At 38.3% G+C, this 5,390-nt stretch overlaps 1 pseudogene; it reads right to left on the bottom strand.

Moving 5' to 3' along the window:
• Window positions 1-1,971: 1,971 nt before the first annotated feature.
• LOC149034026 (E3 ubiquitin-protein ligase TRIM45-like) lies at window positions 1,972-5,007 on the bottom strand (annotated as a pseudogene).
• Window positions 5,008-5,390: the final 383 nt, after the last annotated feature.

Raw genomic sequence — 5,390 nt, 5'->3', positions numbered from 1 at the left:
TGAACATGATTAATTTGGAAGAATTAATTAGTTGTTTTGACCGCCGGTTTGTGAATAAAGCAATCACAGAACTTTCATGATACAAGAAACACTTTAATCAAGGATTCCTTGGATTCATGGTTATCTGAAAAATAAAACTGACTTGCCCGCCGTTCTTCAGCTGGAACTGTCACGAGAAACGAGAAGGTATTATTATCACAAGAAGGAGACACGATAGACTTCCACTGTGAAAAAGATTATAAGTCCTGGGTTTATGGCTGCCATGACACTTGAAGTGTCAATGCATCTGTAAACCCAGAAACCTGTTTAAGAGAAAAGGAAAGCCTAAAAATAAATCTGACTAAGAGAGTGAAGAAAGATGACTTGATCCCGTTACAAACGTTTATTCGTGTTTTGACGCAAGGGGGAAATTTGAGACTGAATATGAGCTGGCACTTATAGAACGATTCCTTGTATTCCTAGTTCTCAGGAATGTGAAACTGACCCGCTCACCATTCTTTATTCGGCTGGAACATGTCACGAAAAACTTGAAGAAATTTTTAAAGATCACTTAGAAGAGATAACCGTGGACTTTTAACTTCACGAATTCTACGAAAGAAAAGAGAAGCCCTAGGTTTATGGTTGGGATGACTCTTGAAGAGACTTCGTAGCCGTAAACCAAGCAATTTGTTAAAGGAAAGCTTAAAATAAATCTTACGAAGAGAGGAAAAAAAGATAACTTGTCCTTCTTCCAGACTTTTATTCTTGTCTTTCACAAAGAGAAATCTGCTGACACTGAACTTGGCTTTTATTGTATACGAAGACTAATTTTTTAGTGCAGTACTATAAAGCTGGGATTTCTCATTCCCCTTTATTATGTGGCTTCTAAAAAGGAAGTGTAGAATTGTGTCACGAACAGTCACGTTGCATATCAAATTGTCACTAGTTGATAGGTTTTGTTTGTATAGCGTATTATTGATTTTAACTTGATTTACCGGTTTTGTATTATGTTCAAATCACCCGTCTATATGTATGTGTGATCTTTTTGACACGTGAAGGTCAGTTGATTTGCGAGTTTTCGAAGCAATAAATTCATTCGATCAGTTTACTGTGGTCGAGTTTCTAAAAGGCAGGATCTTCACGAATAAACATATGACAAAGAAGCATTTTGTGGAGTCGGAGTCGGCATCATCCTAGAAACACTTCCTTTGCGCTTTATTGACTGTAGATTTTCTTGTACTACGGTTTTAAAAAATATATGACAGCGCGCGTAAAAATACCCTTTACAAAATAGGCGAATTTGAAAGGAGTTCTTTTTCATGAGACTTAGCAGGGGGTCAGATGTTGCGTTTTATTGATCGGCGACACGACCGCATGACATGGGCTTAAATGAGGAGCGGAAACTGTGGATTTCTTTAAGGCCAAAAACTCGAGGTTTGTTTTTTTTTAAAGGGTAACCTCTTCTTAAATAATTTGTGGGGTAAGAATTTTCAACCATGCTCATGAAAATTTGCCAGAATGTTCCTCAGCTACTAACGCACTTACGGGTATGAGGCTTTTACGAAATTCGAAATATTTCTCTCGTGACGTCTCGGAGCGTGACAACAACCGAAATATTTTCTATTTTCTAACTTCACATTAGATTTTCTCAGGAAATGTAAGGAACAACCAAAAAGCCTCAAACCGTTTGTTAGCCTATTATCAGTTGAATGATACTGTCCAGTTTGTTTGGAAGTCGGCGGTAACACAGAGGCTGGTAATTCAGTAAAGCAAATACCGTTTTGTGTTTTTTTTAAAAATTTTTTTAGGCCCGCACGCACTTTAAAAAAATAAAAACTTGGAAAAAATGAAGTTATGCTTAGAAACTGTATTTTATAAGCTTACAGTGTTATATAGCTTTCCGTAGTTTCTTCCATAGATGCGCGCTGTGGACGATTTTTCCGGAAGGTACCCCATTTTGTTGACATTAACCTTAAATTGATGACAATCATCTTAAATTCAAATCATAACGTCTTTAATGATACATCAACACTCAAAACGATGATACATTAAGTCTTATGACACTATACACGAAATAGTTCAGTAAATCGTATACAATAACTTATTGAAAGTTCTCAATTGCAAGTCGAAATAAGTCTCGTTAGATTTGACCTCTATCAACCAGGTAATCTATACTAGGGTGAATGCGTGAAAAAGTAGTGGAACATCTTACAATTAGCAAGGTTGTAAAACTATTCAATACAATTAAGATGTGCAAAAAAGACAACTCTTAAAAAACAGATAAACATACTCTGATTACTGTACTATATTTTCTGCTACTTAAAACTGCAGGCCACGCTAATGATTTACATAAAAGCCTTTGTCTTCTTACATAAAATTTAATGACAAATTCCCCTTAGCTTAAGACAAAGCAATGATGAAAACTGTCTCCTGCATTACTTTAATTTTTTTTCCCAGCGAAGTGAGTTACGAACAAAAAAGCAGCGCAAAAAGTGGTCTTAACTCTCCCTAACTCTTACTTCTTAAAACAGCATCCCTCTCTGTAATTCATGACTAGTCTTATCTTGGCGAAACCTAGTTACTCTCTGAATAATTACGATTGTTAAGGTTGAGAATAACAAAGAAGGTCATTTAGAGAATAAGTAGAATCTCCAATTTTTGCATTCGATGGTTGAACTCAAAATTAGCTTATTGATTTTGGTTCGGCGCAACAGTACAAAATAATGTGAACAAGTTTATTCCAGTATCTGTATACGATGGTTCAAGGCGTCACCAACAACAATTTGGCCATTGCTGAGAACTGCTAAAGAGGCTGGCTCATTGAACTCTCCTAAATTGGCACCCTTTTTTCCAAACTTGCCGAGAAACATACCATTCAGTTCAAATACTTGTATTCTGTGGTTATTTACGTCACAGACCATCAAGTGACCTGATTTGTTCACCAACAAACTACTGGGACTATTTAACTCCCCGTCCCCTCCACCCTTCTTTCCAAACTTGTACTGAAAGTTTCCTTTCCTGTCAAAAACTTTGATACAATTTTCATCATAGTCTGACACTATGAAATATCTTTCATATTGAATACAGTGGACAGGAATAGTAAAAGAGCCCTGCTCTCCTATCTTCGTTAGAAAATTGTCGTCAGGAGAAAATATCTTAATCAGCCTGTTACCTGAATCAGCGACAATGATATTCCCATCACTGTCTACCGATAAACCCCAGGGACTAATGAGCTGACTATCAAGGCTTCCTCTCCCACCAAAGGATCCCACATACTCACCCTTCCCTTTGAAAATCTGGATTCTACTGTTCCCATTGTCTGCCACGAAAATATTCCCATTATTATGATATGTTATTCCGGCAGGCGATTGAAATTCTCCCTCTTTGGTAGCAGACCGACCGAACGATCTTAAGTAATTTCCTTCACTGTTAAAAAATTGGACTCTCTGGTTGTAAGAATCAGTAACAGCTATCTCATCCTTAGCATTTACTGCTACCCCCCAAGGAAGCCCAAACATTCCCTCAGACGAGCCCTCTTTCCCGAAGGAAAGTACAGGTTTAAACTGAAATGGTGTTACCTGCACAGCAAAAGGACTGTCACGGACATGTTCTCCGTTTACCTTTACAGTCACTAAACATTTTCCTGGATCTCTGGGACAATAACTGACTTGATAGAGTCCATCTTTACAGTCATTTATTTGTATTTCTGACGTGCATTCTTGTCCTTGTTCGTCCCTGATCTCCACCGTTACACGGTCACGTTCATTGTAACACTGTCTTCCTTCGGTGTCCTTTGTTGTCAAGGTAAAGTGAGCTTCACGGAGAGCAATTCCACCCTCCAGTCCTTTGCCTTCAATATCACAATGACCTGCTTTTGTTGGTTTTTTCAAAGTTCCAATTTGTTCGGTTTTGACAGTGTTGAACAACTTATAATTTTCCACGAAGACAAAATGAGCCACAAGTTTGGGGTCACAGTCGGTTGACTCGATTTGATGAACTCCTTCAAAGATGGTGTCTAATGATTTCTTCAGTTGGACGATTTCAGCGTTTGTACCTTGGGTGAAAAGTTTCTCAGTCTTCTCCAGAGATGATTTTATGGCCGTCATTTGACGCTCGATCTCGGTCTTTTGCATTGTTATGCTTTCAATCGACTTGCTTGTTTTTTTTTTCCACTTCTGCGAATATATTTTTCTTGTTTGCTTCAATGACTGCAATAAAATTGTCAATAAATGTTTGAATCTCTCTCTTCACATCTTCGCCTTGTTGTATCAGTCTAGCACATTCTTCATCAAGTCGGCTTACGGCATTCATATTTGCTTGTAAATTATGTCTCTGTTTTTCTATGAAAGACTTAATCTCAGTCTTTTGTCTCTCGGCTTCTTCTTTGATTAACTTCATATTATGACCACCATGCTCTATTGTGACACAAATCTGGCAAACTGGCGTTTCACAGGGTTTGCAAAAGTACTTTAGCTCTTCTTTGTTATGATCTTCTTTAGGACAGAAAGCAGGTCGTTTCATCACATCTTCGTAGTCCTTGTCTTGAAAGTCTTTGAGCGCCAGAACACGATGATCTTTATTGCTACGAATGATGTTGTGTCCAATGATGCACTCGTCACACCAAAACACGCAACAATGAAAACAATAACAACTCTCGGAGCTTTTCTTGTCGCAATTTCCACATCGTACATGGCTGGTTTTGCACTCTTTAATTGCTAACACATCAATCAAGTCGTTCAGATAAAAACTGGTGGGAAGATCTTTCAAATCGCCACTTTCAGGCACTCTGCTATTAGCTTGACACTTCGGGCATCTGATTGTGTCTCGGCCATGGCTTGTTGTGTGCCAGTGTTTCAAGCAGTGCAGACAAAAGGTGTGTAGACATGGAAGGTGCTTTGGATCAGTGTATACGTTAGTACACACTGGGCACGAAACTTCCTCGCGAAGATTGTGAAGCAACGTTTTGATATCCATGTGTTTTTCACTAAGAACTGAGCACACGCTCGAGCAAATCAGCTTTTCTCGGAGTTGAACTCGAAACATTGATGCCTTGAGACTTTTTTTTCTTATCTATTCTTGGAATTGATTATTTGTTATGACAACAAGTTTTGTGTGTAAACCAATCAAAGAACTTGGTAACACAAGAAACACTTAAATGTCACGAAAACGAGAAAATCACCGGAAGGAGACAACGAATGGACACCTCACAAAGGAGGGTTTTGAAGAGCGTGAGTGAATCAGCATCCTCCTGGCAAAGTTTTCTCTTTCCTTTATTGACCGTGGATTTCATTGTTCCACGGTCTTAAATAAAATATATTTTAGAGCCTAGATTTGTAGCATAATTGGAGAAAGAAACTCGTAAACACACCCCGCATGGCTTCAAGCGTGACCTGATTAGACTCACACACATC

The sequence above is a fragment of the Pocillopora damicornis genome, chromosome 14, assembly GCF_964200805.1.
Source record: "Pocillopora damicornis chromosome 14, jaPocDami1.2, whole genome shotgun sequence".
In the NCBI taxonomy this organism is placed as follows: domain Eukaryota; kingdom Metazoa; phylum Cnidaria; class Anthozoa; order Scleractinia; family Pocilloporidae; genus Pocillopora; species Pocillopora damicornis.
This window is presented reverse-complemented; position numbering and strand designations above follow the sequence as displayed.